The 25,117-nt window shown below is 39.9% G+C and overlaps 1 protein-coding gene across 3 annotated transcripts in view; it reads left to right on the top strand.

Moving 5' to 3' along the window:
• Window positions 1–337: 337 nt before the first annotated feature.
• Window positions 338–25,117, top strand: part of RABGAP1L (RAB GTPase activating protein 1 like) — a 736,110-nt gene continuing 711,330 nt past the window's right edge. For 2 of the 3 annotated variants that reach the window (XM_025287225.3, XM_025287226.3), the window contains exon 1: window positions 338–591. The gene's annotated coding sequence lies outside the window, so the exon portion shown is untranslated. The remainder of the gene's footprint in view (window positions 592–25,117) is intronic. The other variant, XM_025287224.3, reaches the window with a different exon arrangement.

Here is a 25,117-nt window from a genome sequence, read left to right as displayed (position 1 = left end):
AACACAATAGCCCCAAAGTAAGAATTATCTAAGAGATCAGTAATCGCTGGGCAAGGCTTCAACCCAACTCGCTCGGAGATTGGGGTCGCCCTAGCGAACCCGCGCGGCTGGGCTCCCGGCATGGGTAAGCTCTGGGAAGTTCTGAAGCACCGCGAGCGTCTCTAGCCCCTTCCCGGGTCCCTACTCTTCACAGTCTAGGTGGGCCAGGTCTTCACTCACAGAAGTTAACCCAAACACCGCCAGGCGGGGACGTGTACGCGCGTGCGCGCCCGCCGCTCAGGGCAGAGAAGGAGCCTCCGCCGTCAGGAGCGCGCACGCCGCGCCGAGGGGCCCGGACGTGCGCGCTCCCGACACGTCACCACCACCACCACAACCTCCTCCTCCCCGACCCGCCCCCTCCCTCGTCTCTTCCTGCCGGGCGGTCCTCCTCCCCTCCTCTCTCCGCTCCCTCCGCCCTGTTCCCTCCGCCCTCCCAGGGCTTCGGCGGCGGCAGAGTGAACGGGACGGGCCGGGCCGCAGAACGCTGGGCGGCGGGTGCGACGCGGGCGCCTGGCAGAGTTGTTCCGGCCCTTCCCGCGGAGACGAGAGGAGGTGAGGCGAGGGCGGCTTCGTAGGGGCCGGCGGGCGCACCAGCGGCCCGGGGCCGCGGGCTGGGCTGGGGGTGTTGGCGCCGGGGCTGCGCCTGGGGAGGGTAGCTGTGGGGGCCGGGCCGGGACGGGATGCGAGAGGACCGCGGGAGGAAGGCTCGGGACTGTCGGTGGCTCCGCGGACATCGGGGGTTCTCCCGGGCGGCCGCTCCTCGCGGCCGGGGCGGGCCGGCGGGCGGGCGGGGTCGGCGCCCCTCACCTGGGGGCGGGGGTGGTGACTTGGGCGCTCGCCTCCAGATGTGCCCTCCTGACACTGCCGCCGGCTGCTGCCGGGGTCGCCGTCCCAGCAGCCCCACGTCCGGGGGTGGGGGTGGGCGTGTGGGGAGGGTATTTTCTTACCCACGTTCAGGCATCTGTTCGTGACCGCGTCTCGCCCTCGCGCTCCCCCTGTCTCCGCCAGGCACTTTGCTCCGCTCCTGCTGTTGATGCTTGTGGTTTTGCTGGCTGGGATGGGCTGCGTACTGGGCAGATCTCTACCTGTAAAGAATGCCCCGCTTCAAAGTTGACCGCCTGGCCATGCCAAACATCCCTCCTCCAGGTCGTGGGTGTTCAGTGTCCTGATAACTGAGTCAAAGTTTCTGAGACTGGACTAGTACTTTGCACTGGTCGCCAGCGGTGCAGGGCTGGGCAGTGCGTCAGCATGTGGAAAGGGGCCACTGGCCAGCGGGGAGGTGTTCGGGTGCTAGGGAACTGGACCGATAGGATTGTTTCTGATCCCAGGGCAGTGTGTCCAGGTGCTTGTGTATTGCCCCTGTACTTCTTAGATAGGGTCAGTTTAGAAAACGTACCGAAATTTACGTGGTCACTTGTAGAAATGAGAGTTTCATGTAAGTGAGGAGAAATACCAACCTTATTTTGCTGATGGTAAGGACAGCTTTCACTTGCCTGATAGATTTCAACGCTGACTGGAAACTTGATTTCAAGGTCTGCAGTTCTGGTGCTGGAAGGTTTAGGGATTTAAAAAAATACATTTAAATTTTCTTGCATGTACTGGGGAGATAGATAGTTGCTTTTTATAATTCTGGAAACACCGTATCACGGAAACCTGACTTTTCTCATAATAGTGTTTATGTGTGGCTTCCGCTGCACTTCAGTAGAATATCTGAATTTGTAGAATGATGGCAGAAGATACATGAAGTTTGCTTGTGGTAAAATTGGAAGTGGATTTTTGCCCATGGAAAATACTGGTCCACAAGTTGCCAGTATTGGAAAACTGGCCTGTGATTCATTATCTCAACAGAGTCCCATGTGAAACTGACAATGAAACTGCAAAGGAGAAAGACCAGGTGAATTTAATGTATACATTATCTTCAAATTGTATTAAATGCTTTTTTAGTTGGGGAGTTAGTTGAGACTGAGACTGGAGTCTTCAATCAGGTCAAAGTGTGCCCTGATATTTTGTATTGACAGGTCATCTGGGGAGAAGTGATGTAGTTGGTCAGTCTTTATATGTGAATGTGTTACATAGCCTACATTATATTCTAGGAAGCTGGAAACAAAGTAGTAGGTCCCAGTACTATTGGGACATAGTGAATATACCAACTGACATAAAAGGCATGAAAGGTGTAAATGTGTGACTTTTTTTTTTTTTTTTTTTGACCTGAGTTATTTGATGGTGATTTTTATATATTATAGTTGAAATGTTCTGTGAATTTTTGTGCCCTTGCTAATTGTTTCATAATTCAGATAATTTTCTTTTCACCTTAGTGGTTATTATGGTGTTTTAAAACTTGAGTAACAGAATTTTATTGGGTATGTGAAACAGTTTTTATGTTTTATCAGCTCACCAGTTCTAAATTTGTGATTTCTAAAAACTTAAAATTTTCTTTGCCTTAACCCAAAGTTGAGCTCTTTCAGTTAGTGTATATTTATTTGAACTCAGATGATACAGCATTGAAGCTCAAAGTCTTTTTACCCATTCTTTTGGAGGAATCAAAAGAAGGAATTCTCTTGTGCCAAGTTAAAATATTGTGAATGGGAGCTAACAAGGCTTTGAGAGATTAGCTTTGAAGAGAGTAGTAGCTAAGTAGCAAAACTTTCTTGTTTTGAGGGTGTAGAAATTGGTCTGAATTCTAGCCTGCCGTTGTCTTGAAGTGGTGTGGGGTCTTAATGGCTGAAGAGAGGATGTTTGGAGGATGGAGATACTGTAGGCTATGGGATTCCCAGGCACAGAGTTTCTTTTTGCTGTGTCTCACAAGTTTTAATGAGTTGCTACATGTGCATAGCTCTTGTATGTGTGTTTGTGTGTTTTCAGTTGCTCAGTTGTGTCCCACTTTTTGCCACCCTATGGACTATAGCCCTGTAGACTTCTCTGTCCATGGGATTTCCCAGGCAAGAATACTGGAGTGGGTTGCCATTTCCTCTTTTAGGGACTCTCCCTGACCCAGGGATCAAACCCATGTTTCCTGCATTGCAGGTGGATCTTCACTGCTGAGCCACCAGGGAAACCGAGGTATAGCGCTTACTTTCTATTCATAGGTCAGCCAGTGGACCTGAGCATGACCAGCAGCCCCAGGCTATTCCAGTCTCTGGTACAGCCTCTTATAGAGATGGTCTTATGAGCATTTGGCACCACAGACAGTGGAGGCAAAGAAAATACTGACTAGAGCCAGAGTATGGTAAAACACTCAGTTTTAAAGGCAAAGTTTAATATTGTGACCATGAAGAAAGACATTGCTTGACTTGACTCTTGGCTTTTCAAAGAATCAGACATGACTGAGCGACTGAACTGAATAATTTTCACTTGATGGTCAATATTTGAAATTGGGTAGAAGTACCTAGCAGTGGACCCTAATAAGGAATAGTTAATGGAATTAAGCAGGATTTGTCTCAACATTCTCTTTTTCATACTTCATTTACTTTCCATATTGTACTCATGCAACAGATAGGATACTACAATTGAGTATTGCCAGTTTGTGTTCATGCTGACTTCTATTTTTCATCTTTTGTGTTTTTTGGTGTAATTTTTGGGATTTTCCTGGGAAACTTCTCTGCATATATTCAGTTGATTTGGAGTTAGATTTGAGTTAACATTATTAGCCTGCTTGAAATTCTGAGCCTCCTTGTTTTCTAAATAACCTTAAAAATAGAAAACACAATTCTTTATAAACACTCAGGAAAAATCTGGTTACAGACTGTGTTGTTGTGATAGACATAGTACAGCCCAAAATATATTCAGTAAACTTTACTTCTCACCCAGTTTAGTAAGCTTAAGTAAGAATAAAATAAGAAAGTATGTTTTTCAATAAAAGCCTGATTTTCCGAATATCAAGTCTAACAACTGTTTGCTGTGCTATTTTTCCCCTTGCCTATTCTAAATTCAACAAGTACTACATGTCTCTAGTCCCTGGCAAAAACTTAATTTTAGTAGTAGGGGATTCTCAGTAATGGAAGTCTATTGAGGGATGCAGGCTTATGCTGGAGAATTTAACAGGGAAACATCAGGGATGGAAATTCACCTTTTTATAGCTCTGGTTTTCTTTGTACCCAGGTTCTAAGCAAGGGCTTCCCTGGTGGCTCAGTAGTAAAGAATCCGCCTGCAGTGCAGGAAATGCGGGTTAAATTCCTGGGTAGAGAAGATCCCCTGGAGAAGGAAATGGCTACCCATTCCAATATTCCTGCCTGGGAAACCCCATGGACTGAGGGGCCTGGCAGGCTACAGTCCATGGATTGCAAAGAGTTGGACAGAACTGAGCAACTGAACAAAAACAAGGTTCTTAGTTGGGTGGGTGAAGGGCACATATTCGCAGTTACATGGACCTTTTTTCCTCCTAAGATTTCCTTCTCCTTTCATCCTGTCTCTCCTAACCCTTTGCTGAATGAGCCATTGCAACTAGTAGGAGGATGTTGTAGCCCTTGGTTGTAACTGAACAAAGGCTGAGAACCTTGGTCTTTTGCTAATACTTCCTAAGCCAAATTTTCCTTTCCTGTAATTTGCCTTCTGGTGATGCCAGTAGGGATCTCTCATTTTTGAAGAGACATATAAATTTTGACGTTGAGATTACATATGTAACTAAGAGCGCAATTTATTGCATTGTGTACACATGGAAGAGGACTAGGAGATTGTTTAGCTGAACATTTATGAACGGTTTTGACTGTGACTCGCAGTAAGAAATACATTTTATACCGATTCAACATGCACGTGCGTGCGCGCACACACACACACACACAAACACACGAAGTTGAAAGAAAATTTTGGTGAAGTAATACTTGTCATTTTAGGCCTTTGCTGGAGCTGGCTTATCAGTTGACTTGTAAGAGTAGTTATGCCTCTCTTTCCACCCAGGTGCATGTGTAGCTTGAAATTGGCTTTGGTGGGAGTATTTACACCAGGGACATCAACAGATGTTACAATTCAGAGCTTTTCTCTCTCCTTTGGATAGCCAGTTAAACATTCATAGTGTACCACTTCACTGCCTACAACATACTTTGATATTTTCTATTTTATTTCATTTTATTAAAAAGATAATGCTGGGTTTTGATGCCAAAATTGATTTTACAGCCTGATAATGGATAACCGTCTATGGTTAAAAACTGGCTTAGTCCACCTTCTTGACTGTGGATGAATACACTAAAAAATTGAAGTTCAAGGTCATATAGCTAGTCATTAGCAAAGCGGGGTCTGTGGACTCCTAATCTGGAGTTCTATCTAGTGGATTTATCTCTTTTCCTAATCCATGGAACTCAGAGAGTTTAATATGTGTAAGACGTGTTAAGCAGTTTGAACAGAGATGAATAAGGCATGAACCTTGACCCTGAGGCTTTATGCTTGTGTGGGAGATTAAATATGGAAATGAAGATAATGTAAGGCAGAGAGTAATATGTAGCAAAGAGATAAAGATAAGGAGGTACAAGTTAGAGAGAGGAGGGAGGGATTACCTTTAGTTGTAAGGATATGGGAAGAGGTGACATTTAAACCATGCTTTGAAGAATGGGTAGGATTTGGACATGTGGAAATAGGACGCATAGTAAATAGAGAAAGGTCTTTCTGGGCCAGGGTGATCAAAGGTATAGAGTGAAAGAGCTAGGCAAGAAAGAGTCAGTACCAAATGGTGAAGAGCTTTGAATGGCAGTTTTCCTTTCTGTTTTTCAGCTTATCTTTCACTTTTGTCTCTGCAGTCATTTGGTACTCACTTCTTAACGTTCAGTAAGCTCTGTATGCTTTGCTCCTGACTTGACTATGACCCAGAGAGCACTTAAGTATCCTTAGAGTAAAAGCTGAGGGAAAAATTATTAGTGTAAGAGAAGCAAAGTTGAGTATACCAATCCTAAAACTGTTGGAAAGAAAGGGAAAACATTTTCTTTGTAAGGAGATACCATTATTTTTTGTTTTGCCAAATAGACAGCATCAGATTGGCTGTAGCAGGAAGCAGTTTTGAAAGTCTTTTTAAAGCACCTTCTAAAATGTGCTTTCTAAATGACTGGGTCTTAATTTGGAGGCAGGTTTGGCTTAGGCAGAAAGGCAGTTGATACAGATCCACAGCTGAGCTGACTAGTTTTCAGAATTTAGGACAGCAAAGCAGGGTATTCATACCACAGCCAGTTGTGAAGACTTGCTAGATTCTTTACTCAAGTAGTTACTTTGATTTCAGCATTTATGTCTTTGACAACCTATATGACGGGGGATGTTTTGAAGTCCTGGATGGAGCTTGCTTTGTTCTATAGGGGAATTAGATGGCTGGAAATGAAGACAAATGACAGTATGTTGTGTCTGTTAATGAAACTGATTGTCAAGATTTTCTGCCTGTTGAAGATTTCATACTCACTGCTTCTAATTAAAATGATGCACAGTCAATTTGAAGAAGCTTTACTTCTCTTTGACCTACCAGTTCTATAAAGTAAAAGCCCTTTTAGATTGTTGCCCAGGTAACACATACAGACTGCTGGAAGTGTGTGGAAAATTTTGGTAATCTTGGTAATGAAGTTGCTATAGTAAAAAAAAAAAACTTCTTGGTAATAAGTTGGGCTACTTCTGGATAGTTGATAAGGAATTCTGAGGTTGAGATTTGGTTCCAAAATAAATATGAATGAATGTCTTTGCCATACTGTTTTCCTCATTTAAAGTTCTGATATGTATATTGTCCTGTTACTGTAGGTTTTAGCAGTTTCGCATGAACTGCTTCACAAGATAACACATCCCAAATAGCATGATAAGAGTTTAGAGGCAGCATGCTTCAGATACCTCACACCACTTGAATGGTGCAGCTAATCATGTCAGCACAGAGGTGGTTTTTTTTTTTTTTAACATGTTTTTACAAATTGAGTTGATTAAAATTTTCTACCATCAGTTTTTTTGTGTGTATGTGGTACACAGTGTCCTTAATTTAAACTATGCAAACATTTTCCTAAACACGTACACATTGATGTGTATGTATAACACACACTGCTGCTGCTGCTAAGTCACTTCAGTCGTGTCCGACTCTGTGCGACCCCATAGACCACCAGTTGTTGGAATTTTTGGTGAGAATACAGTCAACCTGGTAAATGACTAAAAGTAAGTGATTTGGCTCTTTGAAGACTGTCTCTTAAGTCACAAATATAAGAGCCATGCATACCCAGTGGGTTTTTTTTTTTCTTTGTATGCCACATTTCCAGGAAAGTAGCACATTTTACAAGTCAAGCATAGAATTCATTGGTATCAGTGAAGGAGTTCCGAATTTCACCCTTACCTGTGTTTTACGTGCACCTCTGTTCTGCCCTCATTATCAGCAGTAGGAAACATTGTATTATGCGCTCAGACACGCAGTTTGCGACCCCATGGACTGTATAGCTTACTAGGCTCTTCTTTCCATGGGATTTCCCAGGCAGTAATATTGGAGTGGGTTGCCATTTCCTCCTCTAAGGGAATCTTCCTGACCTAGGGATTGAACCCGTTTTCCTGCATTGGGAGGCAGATTCTTTACCGTTGAGTCACCAGAGAAGCCAGGCAAAATTACAGGACCTAAAAAATCAAACTTCCACCAGAGGGGATGCAAATAACAAACACTATTTTTAGAGAAAATACAAACTTGTGGTTTTTCAGTTTTGAAGGTTTAAGAGAAATGTAACGCTAGTTTTTGATAAACAATGTTGAATGTTTATTCTGTGCTTCAAGATGTACTTTGTCATTTTTGAGCCCCATTTCTAAGAGCATTGTATAAATGCGAATGTTTGTTAGAGTGGTTATTAGGTATTTCCTTCAATAGTTTCTCTTTAGTAAATTTATCTTGATAAGACACTTGGGATGAATTATATCTTTGTTTAGTGAGAAGTCAACCTCTGAAGGGAGACTATACATATACTGGCAGATGATATGGTTTCTTAGGTTGTTTTATAGTAATTTTGTTGTCTCAGCAGCTAATAGCCATCAGACCTTAATCATTTATTATTTTATTTCCACAGAGATCTCTCATGGGCTGTATTCCTTCATTTAAAATCTCTGTCTCATATTTTGCCCTACTGTTAGTGGTCAGGTTTGGACTAATGTTAAAGACTTTGTCCTAGTCTTTCCATGCAAAGATGTTGCTTATCAAGTTGGTACTAAATAGTAATTTAGTTAATGTCCTCTTTCCTGCATCTATTTTTCTCTCTTAATATTCTAGAATCTTCTTTTAACACTAACCCAAGCTTCCTGGTAAACTTAATGGGAAAAATGAAGTTAGATGTTATTATTCAAATCTTTGGACCACCTGTTTGCTAGTACTACTGAACCTATAAAAATTTTTTTGCATAAGTTTGTTTGTTGTTCAGTTGCTAAGTCATATCCAACTTTTTGTGACCCCCATGGACTACAGCATGCCAGGCTCCCATGTCCTTCACTATCTCTCAGAGTTTGCTCAGATTCATGTCTTTTGAATTGGTGATGCTATCTAACCATCTCATCTTCTGCATGAGTTAGGCAGCTTAATTTTTCAGTAATGAGTCTAGGCCTCTAATTATGTATTTATTTTATTTAATTTTTAAATTGAAGAATAGTTGATTTAAAAAATGCTGGTTTCAGGTGTACAGCAGAGTGATTATATCTATAATCACTCTGATTATAGATATAATCAGAGTGTGTGTGTGTGTGTGTATATATATATAATCAGATTATATATATATAAAATCAGAGTGTATATATATATATATACACACACACACATACACACACACAAACACACAAAAGATCTTCATGACCCAGATAATCACGATGGTGTGATCACTCACCTAGACCAGACATCCTGGAATGGGAAGTCAAGTGGGCCTTAGAAAGCATCACTACGAATAAAGCTAGTGGAGGTGATGAAATTCCAGTTGAGCTATTCCAAATCCTAAAAGATGATGCTGTGAAAGTGCTGCACGCAATATGCTAGCACATTTGGAAAACTCAGCAGTGGCCACAGGACTGGAAAAGGTCAGTTTTCATTCCAGTCCCAAAGAAAGGCAATGCCAAAGAATGCTCAAACTACCACACAATTGCACTCATATCACATGCTAGCAAAGTAATGCCCAAAATTCTCTAAGCCAGGCTTCAGCAATATGTGGACCGTGAACTTCCAGATGTTCAAGCTGGTTTTAGAAAAGGCAGAGGAACCTGAGATCAAATTGCCAACATCCGCTGGATCATCAAAAAAGCAAGAGAGTTCCAGAAAAACATCTATTGCTGCTTTATGGACTATGCCAAAGCCTTTGACTGTGTGGATCACAATAAACTGTGGAAAATGCTTCAAGAGATGGGAATACCAGACCACCTGATCTGCCTCTTGAAAAACCTGTATGCAGGTCAGGAAGCAACAGTTAGAACTGGACATGAAACATCAGACTGGTTCCAAATAGGAAAAGGAGTACATCAAGGCTGTATATTGTCACCCTGCTTATTTAACTTATATGCAGAGTACATCATGAGAAACGCTGGGCTGGAGGAAGCACAGGCTGGAGGAAGCACAAGCTGGAATCAAGGTTGCTGGGAGAAATATCAATAACCTCAGATATGCAGATAATACCACCCTTATGGCAGAAAGTGAAGAAGAACTAAAGAGCCTCTTGATGAAAGTGAAAGAGGAGAGTGAAAAAGTTGGCTTAAAGCTCAACATTCAGAAAACTAAGATCATGGCATCCAGTCCCATCACTTCATGGCATATGGATGGGGAAACAGTGGAAACAGTGGCTGACTTTATTTTTTTTCTGGGCTGCAAAATCGCTGCAGATGGTGATTGTAGCCATGAAATTAAAAGACGCTTACTCCTTGGAAGGAAAGTTATGACCAACCAAGATAGCATATTCAAAAGCAGAGACATTACTTTGCCAACAAAGGTCCATCTAGTCAAGGCTATGGTTTTTCCAGTGGTCATGTATGGATGTGAGAGTTGGACTATAAAGAAAGCTGAGTGCCGAAGAATTGATTCTTTTGAACTGTGGTGTTGGAGAAGACTCGTGAGAGTCCTTTGGACTGCAAGGAGATCCAACCAGTCCATCCTAAAGGAGATCAGTCCTGGGTGTTCATTGGAGGGACTGTGTTGAAGCTGAAACTTCAATACTTTGGTCACCTGATATGAAGAGCTGACTTATTTGAAAGACCCTGATGCTGGGAAAGATTCAAGGCAGGAGAAGGGGATGACAGAGAATGAAATGGTTGGATGGCATCACCAACTCAATGGACATGGGTTTGGGTGGACTCTGGGACTTGGTGATGGACAGGAAGGCCTGGCGTGCTGCGGTTCATGGGGTTGCAAAGAGTTGGACATCACTGAGTGACTGAACTGAAGTGAACACGCATATAAATGTATATATAATTTTTGATTATTTTCAATTATAGGTTATTATAAGACATTGAATATAATTCCCAGTACTATATATTAAGTCCTAGTTGATTATTTTCTGTATGCTATGCTAAGTCACTTCAGTCGTGTCCGACTCTGTGCGACCCCATAGATGGCAGCCCACCAGGCTCCCCCGTCCCTGGGATTCTCCAGGCAAGAACAGTGGAGTGGGCTGCCATTTCCTTCTCCAGTACATGAAAGTGAAAAGTGAAAGTGAAGTTGCTCAGTGTCCGACTGTTAGCGACCCCATGGATTGCAGCCTAACAGGCTCCTCAGTCCATGGGATTTTCTAGGCAAGAGTACTGGAGTGGGGTGCCATTGCCTTCTCGGTATTTTCTGTATAGTAGTGTGTATATGTTAATACCAAACACTCAATTTATCCCTCCCACCCTCTTTTTCCCCTTTGGTAACCATAAGTTTTCTCTGCCTGTGAGTCTATTTCTGTTCTGTAAATAAGTTCATTTGTATCACTTTTTAGATTCCACATATAATATTTGATATCATATGATATTTGTCTTTCTCTGGAATAATTCACTTAGTATGATAATCACTAGGTCCATCTGTGTTGCTGCAAATGGCATTATTTCATTCTTTTTTATGGCTGAGTAATATTCCATTGTATATATGTACACCACATCTTCTTTATCCATTCATCTGACAGTGGATACTTAGGTTGCTTCCATGACTTGGTTTTTATAAATAGTGCTGCTATGAACAGTAGGGTGTTCTAATTTTTTTAAAATTTTGATGTGCATTTTATATTTCTTGTTGGCACTGTCAATAGTTTTGATAGGTGAAACAGGTTTCTCCCCTTGCACTTGATTTCACAAACAATAAAATAGCAATCTCTACTATATGAAGATACCAGATAAAGGTTTTAAAGGATAATCCAATAATAGTAGTTCATAGAAGCTAGTTCATTTAGCAGTTGATGTGATGCTTCTCATTTTACTTGTAAGTTTCATTATGTTTACATGCTAGTCATGGTGGAACTTTATTATTATGTGCCATTGAGAATTTATTTTTCTAGATAGAGAACTTTAGTAATTTTTATACTTGTGAAAATTTAATTTGGAAGAAGAGCATGATAGTAGATTTTATAAATTATGGTTGGTCAAAGTGAATGGAAAAAAACATGTGCTTTAAGCCACAAATTACTGAAAACATTTTTTGGTTTTGTGGAAGACAAGGTAGGTAGAGCCTAAGAGCTCAATTCTCGATGTAGTGTTGCAGTGAAATTCTGAGAGCGTAAGTGATTTGCCACAGTTTTTCCTCTTTGCATAATAATAATAACAAAAACATTATTGAGTGTGAATGGGTTAGTTATTCTATAAGATAATGTTCATTATCTAGTTAATCTTCACAATAACTACCTGTAGGAACTGTTACAGTGTCCAGTTTGCAGGTGAAGGAACAGGCTTAGAGAAGGTCATAACTTATGATTACGCAGCTCATAAAAGGCAAGTCTCTTTCGCTACTAAATTACCTCATAGCAACTCTCAACTGCTACTCTATATTGATGATTTCTTTAAATGGGGTTGATGATACTTGCCTTGAGTGTTTCGTAGGGTAATTATGAGAACCTAAAAAGGTAAGATTTACAACAGGAAACCTATAAATGTGCCTGGTGTTTTCATTTTACTGGGAAATTTTTTGAGAAGCCAAAGAAGTCTTTGAAATAGATAAGCACATATGTTACTTTTAATCACTAAAATAAGTCGAACCATAAAATAAATCGAGCAAACAGATTTTGATAGGCTGCTATCTGAACAGCAGAAGACATGTTTTGTGTGGGTCCAGATGATCAGTGAGTGAAAGGCAAGTGGAGGCAGAAATGTAGGGATGTATTGAGTAGAAAGTGGATTGGATCATCTCTAGCAACCTGAATTCTTTCTGCAGTGAGGAGGAGTATTAAATAACATTAGATGACCTCAGAGATGCTTCCAACAGCAAGATCTATGAGTGTTTGTAATGGGTGACTTTTATTTTATTCTTGTACCTCAAAATAGCTAGATATACCCCCAAATGTTTTTATTTTAGCTTTGATAATTAACAATCACTGTTCTTTAAATGTCAGTTTATTTATTTATTTTTTTTGCACTGAGGGTGGAAAAATATATTATGGTTGCCTGGAGAGAATATGTATTTTGCTTTCTTCCCTACAAGATAAACAGATTTTTTTGAGGGTGCAGTGGGTAAAACAGCTTAATAGTATATTGTTGCTTGCTTGCACTGAATACTTTTTTGTGATTTTCCCTCAAATTTAGATTTCATAAGTGTGTATTTCCACATGAAAGTTAACATTATGAGTATGAAACGTCGTTTTTATTGTATGGGGTGTTACAGTTTTATGGCTCTTTATACAGTTGGTTTCATTCTCTGACACTGTTTTATTCAGCAGGCATTTGTAAGGCAAGGAAAGGATTCAATGCTTGAGAAGCAGAGATAAGAGACGGTTAAGGAAATGACAGTCATATTGGAGAAACATACAAGTACAGTGGGGTGTAGCCAGGATGGGGGCAGTGTCGGATGTGTCTTACAGGGAAGCTTCAGAGGGTTCTGTAACCTGGTCTGAGTTGAGTTTAAAGAAGGTGAGAGAGGCCTCTTAGAGGTATGAAAATTTTAAGTTGTAACTCTTTACTTGGGTAGACCCAGTAGTTCCTCATCTTCTTTCTGAAACATGCAGAAACCCCCAAATGGATGTCATTTTTTATAAGTAAGTAATTAAAAATAAAGCTCTCACTGAGAACTTACTTTTATTTTATATATGATGCTGTGGTTTCTAAAGTAGCAGATTAAAAAGAATAATATAGAATTGAAATGGTGTCATAAATATACATACTGTAATAACAGATTGCTGACATTGATAGCAAGGAAGAAATAGGAAAAACTAAAAAAAAAAAAAAAAAAAAAAGAAATGGGAAAAACTATACACACACACACACACACACACACACACACCCCAACTCTAAAAACCATAGATAGTAAAGGAAAACAGCCTTGCACACCCATTTAGCTTTGGGTATCTGTTGTATTTCTAGTAGTATATATAGAATAATAATGAAAGTTTGTCATGTTCTCTTTTACAAGAAAAGGCTAAATATATGGTCTGTATAGTTCATTTATGAAAACATTAAAGTTTTTTCTTAGGAAGATTTAAAAATATGAAATAGTGTGAAAACCAGAGGGTAAACTCTTACGTCAGTTATCAAATTGTTTATCTTGAGTGATTGATTTCCAAAGGGCTTTGAATAATCTTAGATTTAGTTTTTTTCTTATATATGACACATCTTTGTTGTTGTCTAGTTGCTCAGTCATGTCTGACCCTTTTTGCAACCCCTCTGTCCAGGCTCCTCTGTGCATGGAATTCTCCAGGCAAGAGTAGGTTGCCATTCCCTTCCCCAGGGGATCTTCCCAACCCACATATTGAACCCACGTCTCCTGCATTGCAGGCGGATTCTTTACTGCTGAGCCACCGGGGAAGCCCATATGACACATACTGCATATTTTATGGAATATTAGACATAGTTCAGACAGTAAAGAGTCTGCCTTCAATGCAGGAGACTCAAGTTTGATCCCTGGGTTGGGAACATCCCCTGCCAGAGGGCATGGCAACCCACTCCAGTATTCTTGCCTGGAAAATTCCATGGATGGAGGAGTCTGGCGGGCTATAGTCCACAGGGTCGCAAAGAGTTGGACACAACTGAGAGACTTCTCTTTCTTTTACTTTCAGACATAGTTCAGCACAGTCTTTGCTGTGTAACATTGGCTAGAAATTATTTGCTTATATTGTTCATTTGCTAAGTCCTGTGTGACTCTTCGGAGAAGGCAGTGGCACCCCACTCCAGGACTCTTGCCTGGAAAATCCCATAGGCGGAGGAGCCTGGTGGGCTGCAATCCATGGGGTTGCAAAGAGTCGGACACGACTGAGTGACTTCACTTTCACTTTTCACTTTCATGCATTGGAGAAGGAAATGGCAACCCACTCCAGCGTTCTTGCCTGGAGAATCCCAGGGACAGGGGAGCCTGGTGGGCTGCTGTCTGTGGGGTCGCACAGAGTCGGACACGACTGAAGTGACTTAGCAGCAGCAGTGTGACTCTTCTGTGACCCCATGGACTATAGCCCACCAGGCTCCTCTTCCATGGGTTCTCCAGGCAACAGTACTGGAGTGGGTTGCCATTTCCTTCTCCAGGTATTTGCTTATATAAAATATCAAACTTAGGATTCTTGACCATTTGGGTATCAAGTCCTTTTGAGAGTATGGACCAGGTTGTCTTTCTCTTCTGGATGACTTATAGTTGTCTCTCTCAGTCTAGACGCTATCATCTTGAAAGCCTTCACTGAGATTGTAGACTGTTAGAAATCTGTTAGATATCTCTTATCTGTGTTTTTGAAGCATCTTATTTTCCTCCCTGTTGTGATACTAATAACATTGCATTGTACCTTGTCTGTTTCTACTTTAGACTACAGTATAGGCATTTTGAGAACAAAAGCTATTTTGTCTAGGGCTCTGGAATTGGGTCTCCTCTCGATTTGAATCTTGGCTGTGTGTGGCATTGGGGAAATTATCTGTAAAGTGGGGATAATCGTAGTACATAGAGTTATTTATCTTGAATATGTTAATGAATGTAGAGGATAAATAACACAGTTTCTGGCATATTGTTTAGTTCTCATGTTTCCTCCTTTTTTTTTCTTACTGTGTCTGGCATTTACTTTTAAATGCTTTTAAAAGTATTACTACAGTAGTACTTTTAAGGTGGTTTTGTAAACTGTGTTAGAGCTCATTTGGATCTATCATTAAATGAAATTTTCTTAAAATGAATAATAAATAGTATATAAAAAATACAGTCTTTGAGCTAGATATCAGCAAGTCATGTGGTCTCCAAATTTCATTATCAGCCTGAAAAACTTTCTCCAGGCCTTGTCAAGCATGTAATTATTGTGATGGCAGTGGATTTCAAGTAGGTGGGCCTGGTGCTCTGTCTGTGGTGACCTGGAGGATGGGGGTAGGGAAAGAGGAGGGAAGCTCAAGAGGGAGGTGATATATATGTATATAATTATGGCTCATTTGTGGTGTTGTATGGCAGAAACCAGTACAACACTGTAAAGCAGTTTTCTTCCAATTTAAAAATAAAAAATAAAGATGCTTTTGAATATAAAAAAATTAAGTAGGTGGAAAAGATTGTAGAGTTCCTTTTTCTGAATTTGCTGCTTTCTGACTTTGTTCACTTGTCTTGGTGGCTGTGCCTCTTACAATGCCATCATCTTGGCCTTGTTATTGATCTGTTTCTTGGAAGGAAAGAACCCTGTGTCTGACAAACTTACTAGCTGTGTGACCCTGGGTAAGTAACCTTACTTCTGGGTTTATATATATGTATAATGAAGTAATAATAATACCTCATGACTCTGAAATTTTAGAAATAGGTGCCTGGTGTGTAGAAGGTGCTTCGTAGATGGTAGGTATTCTTAGCTCTCTTTTCAAGCCAGAATCCTTGGTATTCCTTCTTTATTAGTAATTTTGTTTGACAGCAGCAAACCAAGAAATAGGGTGAAGGAGAGCTGGATCACCAGGGGAATGAAAGCAGAGATTTTGCACCAGCACTCTTGACCTCAGATGGGAGATGGGTGGGAAGGGCCTGTAGCTTTATGTGAAGGAGGGTGGGCGAAACCTGATTGGATCAGATGTAGCATAACGTCTGTAGTCTGGCCTAAACCCTCATCAGCTGGTTGGGTGGTTTTTAATTTAATTAAAATTTAAAAGTTTGGTTTATTTTTTAGTTATTAAAATGCTTACAATACTAAACTACTTACTTGATTACAGAATGATTTTTCAGTGAGCTGAGCACAACTTATTCAAGGCTTATGGACTATAGAGCTGTTCCTCTGTGATAGTGTGTTAAGACATTTCTAGAAACGAAGTGTCCCCCACCCTGCCTCCCCCCACCTATCCTTTACCCGCTTAGTGCCACAAGTTGTTGAGATCTATATGACTGCTACTCCTGTTGGGATCTGTCATTTCATTACATCTCTCTGTTGTTTGCAAGGCGTCATGTTAAGTGCTGTGGAGGAATGTAAAGAAGTAAAACCATGTATTTCAGGAAATTGATTGCAATGGGGAAAATGATACATACATGTATTAAAAATAAGTAATTTTTAAAAAAGCAGAATTATTAACTAAAACATCTTATTTTCTGAGCCCAATATCCCTAGGGTCATTTAAGGTAAATAGTTTTGCTGGAAAAAAAGTCTTAGGCTGTTGTTATGCAAGTGTCAAACTTGCATAGAAAAGTTGGAAACTGAAGTTTCTGACTAATGTTAATTTTTCCATCTTATTTGTGAATCTTTATTAGCATTATCTTGTACTGATTCCTTCACTAATATCTTCTAACAATTTAAAAAATTATTTGTCACCTTCAAATGTGATAATTGAAAAGTTGGTTAATTATTCTGTGTCTTTCAAAGCAGAATAAGTTAAATCATCATGATTTAGATGTTTTCCTATGGTAGTATTTTATCTTAGTTTGTGTCATTTGCAGCAGATCATCAAGTTAGTGCTGTATTTATTATTAAATCTAGTATAAATGTAGTATCTTTACTGCAGAATGGTGCACATTTAGATCAAAAGAAGCACTGCCACTCTCCCTGTCACCTCCAGCTGTGCCTTGACTAACATTTGGATATAAAGGAATCTAATCAGATTGCTCTCTCCTTTGATTTTCCTGTTGCTGACTTCTGTCATTCAGATCTCTGCTTAAAAAAATTTTTTTGAGTGTTTCCTGAACCACCTAATCTGAAGTGGTTCTTGATGCTCTTGGCTTGCTCTGCCATGTTGCCCTATGTATTTTCATGCAGAATACTTATCCCTGTCATAGAAACTTTCTTCTTTCCTTTCTCCCCCCTCTCCCTTTCTTTACTCCTTCCTTCCTTTCTTCCATTCTCCAGTAGCTTGTATGCTCTTTGAGAGCAAGGACTTAACTGGTTTTTATCACTTCTGTTATCTCTAGAGCTTCAAATAATTCACTCAATAAAGTTTTGTTACTGTAGAATGAAACAGACATTCTTTCCCCTAAGTAGCTTTATGACTGTCTTGAAAGTTCATTTTACTTCATTATGCCTTGGTTTCTTCCATTGCAAAATGGGTGGGGGATGGGAGAGGAAAGAGATTGAATTAGATTATTTCTAAAATCTCTGCTGTTAGCTTGTGGTGAGCTTTGAGTCCTGCTCTAATGGTGTTGATGAAGTTGGGCTTAGCTACTTAATTATTTTCTTACTCTTCTCTTGAAACCAGTAGTGCATATTTATATTTGTAAGATTACTGACAGCATTGGTGAGTTAACTCTGATTGTAGACTCAGTTTTTTGGTGTATATAGATTATTAAAGAGATTAGATCTGCAACATGATTTCTGTTTTGATCAAATTAGGTTCTGTGGCATATCCAAGTATTAAGTTGAACTGATCTTTCTGGTATTTACTCTAAATATCAGGAAATTTTCATATCAGATCAGTCACTCAGTCGTGTCCGACTCTTTGCGACCCCATGAATCGCAGCACCCCAGGCCTCCCTGTCCATCACCAACTCCTGGAGTTCACTGAGACTCAGTCCATCGAGTCAGTGATGCCATCCAGCCATCGCATCCTCTGGCGTCCCCTTCTCCTCCTGCCCCCAATCCCTCCCAGCATCAGAGTCTTTTCCAATGAGTCAACTCTTCGCATGAGGTGGCCAGAGTACTGGAGTTTCAGCTTTAGCATCATTCCCTCCAAAGAAATCCCAGGGTTGATCTCCTTCAGAATGGACTGGTTGGATCTCCTTGCAGTCCAAGGGACTCTCAAGAGTCTTCTCCAACACCACAGTTCAAAAGCATCAATTCTTCAGTGCTCAGCCTTCTTCACAGTCCAACTCTCACATCCATACATGACCACAGGAAAAACCATAGCCTTGACTAGACGAAACTTTGTTGGCAAAGTAATGTCTTTGCTTTTGAATATGCTATCTAGGTTGGTCATAACTTTCCTTCCAAGGAGTAAGCGTCTTTTAATTTCATGGCTGCAGTCACCATCTGTAGTGATTTTGGAGCCCCGAAAAATAAAGTCTGACACTGTTTCCACTGTTTCCCCATCTATTTCCCATGAAATGGTGGGACCGGATGCCATGATCTTCGTTTTCTGAATGTTGAGCTTTAAGCCAACTTTTCCACACTCCACTTTCACTTTCATCAAGAGGCTTTTGAATTCCTCTTCACTTTCTGCCATAAGGGTGGTGTCATCTGCATATCTGAGGTGATTGATATTTCTCCCCGCAACCTTGATTCCAGCTTGTGTTTCTTCCAGCCCAGCGTTTCTCATGATGTACTCTGCATATAAGTTAAATAAACAGGGTGACAATATACAGCCTTGACGAACTCCTTTTCCTATTTGGAACCAGTCTGTTGTTCCATGTCCAGTTCTAACTGTTGCTTCCTGACCTGCATACAAATTTCTCAAGAGGCAGATCAGGTGGTCTGGTATTCCCATCTCTTGAAGAATTTTCCACAGTTTATTGTGATCCACACAGTCAAAGGCTTTGGCATAGTCAATAAAGCAGCAATAGATGTTTTTCTGGAACTCTCTTGCTTTTTTGATGATCCAGCGGATGTTGGCAATTTGATCTCTGGTTCCTCTGCCTTTTCTAAAACCAGGTTGAACATCAGGAAGTTCACGGTTCACATATTGCTGAAGCCTGGCTTGGAGAATTTTGAGCATTACTTTACTAGTGTGTGATATGAGTGCAATTGTGTGGTAGTTTGAGCATTCTTTGGCATTGCCTTTCTTTGGTATTGGAATGAAAACTGACCTGTTCCAGTCCTATGGCCACTGCTGAGTTTTCCAAATGTGCTGGCATATTGAGTGCAGCACTTTCACAGCATCATCTTTTAGGATTTGGAATAGCTCAACTGGAATTCCATCACCTCCACTAGCTTTGTTCGTAGTGATGCTTTCTAAGGCCCACTTGACTTCACATTCCAGGATGTCTGGCTCTAGGTCAGTGAATACACCATCGTGATTATCTGGGTCGTGAAGATCTTTTTTGTACAGTTCTTCTGTTTTAGTCATCTCTTTTAATTAATTTCATTTATGAGAGTTATGATTTCTATGAAATGAACTTTGAGATAATATACATATAAATAAAATGAAAGTTTACATTAAAAGTAACTTGTAGTAATTTCTGGAAGGCAATTGGAAATGTAGATATAAACTAGTTTTTACTTTGGTGCATGTGACTAGAATTTTAGACAGTGGGCTATTTTAGTCTTCATTTGTGAATTTTTTTTATATTGAACAAAAACATTTTTGAAATGGGTAAAGGAAAAGAGCAGACAGTCAATATTAGAGTATATACAACCTGTAAGCAACTGTTAGAAGAATGTGTGATCTTCTCAGTAATCAAAGAAATGCTGACTAAAACAAAATGGAATACTTCTTTATACTTATTTCAGATTTTTTCAAAAACAGTTATATGTAATTCTGGTTAGATATTAGTAAAGCAGGCGTATTCAGATAGTGCTACTGGATTGCAATTTGGTAGGATGTATCTAGAATTTTTAGACTATTCATAATTGTTTTATAAATCTCATCAGTAGCTTTCCTTCTGAGAATATCCTAAAGAAATAACTACAGAAGAAAAAAGGCAAAGATAAGAAACAGGTGTTTGCAGGAGACTAATATTATAGTAGTGGCTTATTGGAAGCAACTTAAATTTTCAACAGTAGGAGACTTTAAGATATGGTACACTTATTGCAAGAACCATTATGTAGCATAAAAATAACTAGAAAGACTATCATTTTAAGGAAGAGTGAATGTAACCATTTAAAATTATAAGAAAAATATCAGGAAAGCACTAAAATGCCAACTGTATTTGCTCAATAGTATTATGGATCTTTTTTTCCCCCTAAATTTGTGTAACTTTTATAATGAAAAAAGCATAAGTAAAATCAGATTTTGCTAGCAATGATAAATTTGTTAGTATAACTAGGGTTGCCAGATTTAACAAATAAAAATATGTACACTATTTGGGATGTATATTCCAAATACAATAAAATTATTTTTCTGAGAGTCAACATTAAACTGAGTGCCTTATGTTTTATCTGACAACCCTAAGTGTAACACATTTTGGTTATAGTTGAATGTTGTTGAGAAATGTTGGGACACTCTACCTCCCAAATAATTCCAACAATTGTTTTTAATTTAGTTAAAAACTAGAATTATTTAGCTAGGAAAATTACTCTTATGGTCTAATTTTTTTTCAGAACTTTTTTGACTGATGCTTGAAGGAAGTATGCTTCAGTGTTTGGCAGGAGTAATTAAAAACTCATGTTTACTTAACAAAAACACAATACTGGATACTGCTTTTTTACCTTCGATAGAAGGATGATTTGTTGAGTTAACATTTTTTTAGTTTTAGAAATAACAGCATTTCTGGATTTCCCTGATGATCCAGTGGTTAGGACTCCATATTTTCACCGCCAGCGGCCTGGGTTTGATCCCTGGTTGAGGTCCCGCAAATCAGTAGCTGTGGTGAAGGAAAAAAAAGGCATTTCTGCAGTGAAACATCTTTCTGCATATATCTGGAAAGGTCTTTCCCTATCAGAGACTTATTGATATAATGTTTGAGAGGTCAAGGAAATGAGAATAAGGAGGGAAGTTGAAATAGGATTGTAACTACTCTGCTTTGAAAACTGGAACTTTTAAGTTTCATATTTGAAGTGAAAATAAAATGCACTTGTAAGAAGTTCTGACAGTTTTCTAAATCTTAAGTAATCCTCCCACAGAATAACATGTCAGGACTTTTTGGATTGAAAAAGATGCAATTTTGGGGTCCAACTGAAGATAAATCATATGAAAATGAAGATCAATTTAGTAATTATTGTTGATACAGTTAATATATCCAATCAGGGGCTTTGATATACTAGGTACTAATAACAGAGATACCCTGCCATCATAGATTTTATAGTTTAGGGAGGAGTTAGGCAATTACTGTGCTCTGTGATAAGTATAGTGATAGGCCATTTGAGCTGCAGGGCTAGCTCAGAGGAGGAGCACCTTAGCCAGAGGAGAGATTCTACAATCAGAAGGAGTAGGAGTTAGCCAGGGAAGATGATGTGCGAGTCCTGGAGATTGAGAGCAGATATGAAGGTCCAGAAGCAGGGAAGAACATAGCAGATCTGAAGAGTGAAAGAAGTAAGTGGACAGCAGTGTATTTGAAGGAACGGGGAGAGCACGTGGTGAACACATGAGGCTTAAAGGTAAGCAAGGGCCAGGTGATGGTGGGTCTTACAGATCATTTAAGATGAGGGCTTTATTCTAAGAATGCTGTGCTGTGCTTAGTTGCTCAGTCATGTCTGACTCTTTGTGAACCCATGGACTGCCTTGGGTTCTGCCATGCCCATGGGGGTTCTCCAGGCCAGAATACTGGAGTGGGTTGTCGTGCTCTCCGCAGGGGATCTTCCCAACCCAGGGATTGAACCCAGGTCTCCTGCACTGTGGGTGGATTCTTTCTTTTTTTTTCATTTCCTACATGATATTTTACATGTTTCAATGCCATTCTCCCAAATCATCCCACCCTCTCCCTCTCCCACAGAGTCCATAAGACTGTTCTATATATCAGTGTCTCTTTTGCTGTCTCGTACACAGGGTTATTGTTACCCTCTTTCTAAATTCCATATATATGCGTTAGTATACTGTATTGGTGTTTTTCTTTCTGGCTTACTTCACTCTGTATAATAGGCTCCAGTTTCATCCACCTCATTAGAACTGATTCAAATGTATTCTTTTAATGGCTGAGTAATACTCCATTGTGTGTATGTACCACAGCTTTCTTATCCATTCATCTGCTGATGGACATCTAGGTTGCTTCCATGTCCTGGCTATTATAAACAGTGCTGCGATGAACATTGGGGTACACGTGTCTCTTTCCCTTCTGATTCCCTCAGTGTGTATGCCCAGCAATGGGATTGCTGGATCATAAGGCAGTTCTATTTCCAGTTTTTTAAGGAATCTCCACACTGTTCTCCATAGTGGCTGTACTAGTTTGCATTCCCACCAACAGTGTAAGAGGGTTCCCTTTTCTCCACACCCTCTCCAGCATTTATTACTTGTAGACTTTTGGATCGCAGCCATTCTGACTGGTGTGAAATGGTACCTCATAGTGGTTTTGATTTGCATTTCTCTGACAATGAGTGATGTTGAGCATCTTTTCATGTGTTTGTGAGCCATCTGTATGTCTTCTTTGGAGAAATGTCTATTTAGTTCTTTGGCCCATTTTTTGATTGGGTCATTTATTTTTCTTGAGTTGAGCTGTAGGAGTTGCTTGTATATTCTCGAGATTAGTTGTTTGTCAGTTGCTTCATTTGCTATTATCTTCTCCCATTCTGAAGGCTGTCTTTTCACCTTGCTAATAGTTTCCTTTGATGTGCAGAAGCTTTTAAGGTTAATTAGGTCCCATTTGTTTATTTTTGCTTTTATTTCCAATATTCTGGGAGGTGGGTCATAGAGGATCCTGCTGTGATGTATGTCAGAGAGTGTTTTGCCTATGTTCTCCTCTAGGAGTTTTATAGTTTCTGGTCTTACGTTGAGATCTTTAATCCATTTTGAGTTTATTTTGGTGTATGGTGTTAGAAAGTGTTTTAGTTTCATTCTTTTGCAAGTGGTTGACCAGATTTCCCAGCACCACTTGTTAAAGAGATTGTCTTTAATCCATTGTATATTCTTGCCTCCTTTGTCAAAGATAAGGTGTCCATATGTGTGTGGATTTATCTCTGGGCTTTCTACTTTGTTCCATTGATCTATATTTCTGTCTTTGTGCCAGTACCATACTGTCTTGATAACTGTGGCTTTGTAGTAGAGCCTGAAGTCAGGTAGGTTGATTCCTCCAGTTCCATTCTTCTTTCTCAAGATCACTTTGGCTATTCGAGGTTTTTTGTATTTCCATACAAATTGTGAAATTATTTGTTCTAGCTCTATGAAGAATACTGTTGGTAGCTTGATAGGGATTGCATTGAATCTATAGATTGCTTTGCGTAGTATACTCATTTTCACTATATTGATTCTTCCAATCCATGAACATGGCATATTTCTCCCATCTGTTAGTGTCCTCTTTGATTTCTTTCACCAGTGTTTTATAGTTTTCTATATATAGGTCTTTAGTTTCTTTAGGTAGATATATTCCTAAGTATTTTATTCTTTCCGTTGCAATGGTGAATGGAATTGTTTCCTTAATTTCTCTTTGTGTTTTCTCATTATTAGTGTATAGGAATGCAAGGGATTTCTGTGTGTTGATTTTATATCCTGCAACTTTACTATAGTCATTGATTAGTTCTAGTAATTTTCTGGTGGAGTCTTTAGGGTTTTCTATGTAGAGGATCATGTCATCTGCAAACAGTGAGAGCTTTACTTCTTCTTTTCCAATTTGGATTCCTTTTGTTTCTTTTTCTGCTCTGATTGCTGTGGCCAAAACTTCCAAAACTATGTTGAATAGTAATGGTGAAAGTGGGCACCCTTGTCTTGTTCCTGACTTTAGAGGAGGTGGATTCTTTACCATCTGAGACACACATTAGATTTTGTTCTAGAGAGATTATTTTGGCATGGGTGTGTAGAGTTGATTTGGAGAGAAGTAGGCTAGAGTATGGAATACAATTTAGAAAATTGTTACAGTAATCCAGGTAACTGAAGTAGGATGGGAGCAGTGAAGCTTAAGTTTTTATGAGACAAAATCATTGGGACTTTTGATATGTTTGATTTAGGAGTGAGAGAGAAGGAGTCATAATTCTTGGGCAGGTTTACCAAGAGGGATTAGAGGAGGAGCAGTGTTTTGGGGGAAGAAAATATGAGCTCAAAGTTTGACATTGTAGATGTCTGTAGGCAGCTTGACAAATGGTATAAAATGTGAGAAAGATGTCTGGGTTTGAAATGTACTAATTGAGATTAAGTGGGTAGAGTTGAAGAGACCCGGAATAGAACCCTGAGGAGCTCCCTTTAAAAAAATGTGATTGTTTCGAAAATCTTAGATTTTATTTGTTTTTCTTCCGTTTGTGCTTACTGTATTTACTTTGTTTTTACATGTCTTTCCTCTGTTAGATTATAAGCCCCTTAGGGGCAGGACCATGTCTCTTTTGTTTACCTCTGTATGCACAGTGCTTGGCACATAGTATACACTTGATAAATATTTGTGAAATGAATAATTTTCCCTATTACTTTTGTTTCTCATTTGAGTCTTTAGTTGTGGGCATTTATTTCTGGGATCTCTGTTATATTGTATGATCAGTTTGTCCCCTTTCAGTCAGTATCATGCTGTCCAGTCACCCAGTCGTGTCCGACTCTTTGTGACCCCATGGATTGCAGCTCTCCAGGCCTCCCTGTCCCTCACCATCTCCCAGAGTTGGCCCAAGTTCCTGTTCATTGCATTGTTGATGTAGCCAGCCATCTCATCCTCTGACATCTTCTTCTCCTGCCCTAGATCTTTCCCAGCATCAGGGACTTTTCCAGTGAGTCGTCTGTTCGCATCAGATGACCAAAATACTGGTGCTTCAGCATCAGTCCTTCCAGTGAATATTTGGGGTTGATCTCCTTTAAGATTGACTGGTTTGATTTCCTTGCTGTTCAAGGGACTTTCAGGAGTCTTCTCTAGCACCACAGTTTGAAGGCCTCAATTCTTTGGTGT

Source organism: Bubalus bubalis, chromosome 5 (genome assembly GCF_019923935.1).
Source record: "Bubalus bubalis isolate 160015118507 breed Murrah chromosome 5, NDDB_SH_1, whole genome shotgun sequence".
NCBI lineage: Eukaryota > Metazoa > Chordata > Mammalia > Artiodactyla > Bovidae > Bubalus > Bubalus bubalis.
Note: the sequence above shows the minus strand (reverse complement) of the source record. Positions and strands in the feature narration are given on the sequence as shown.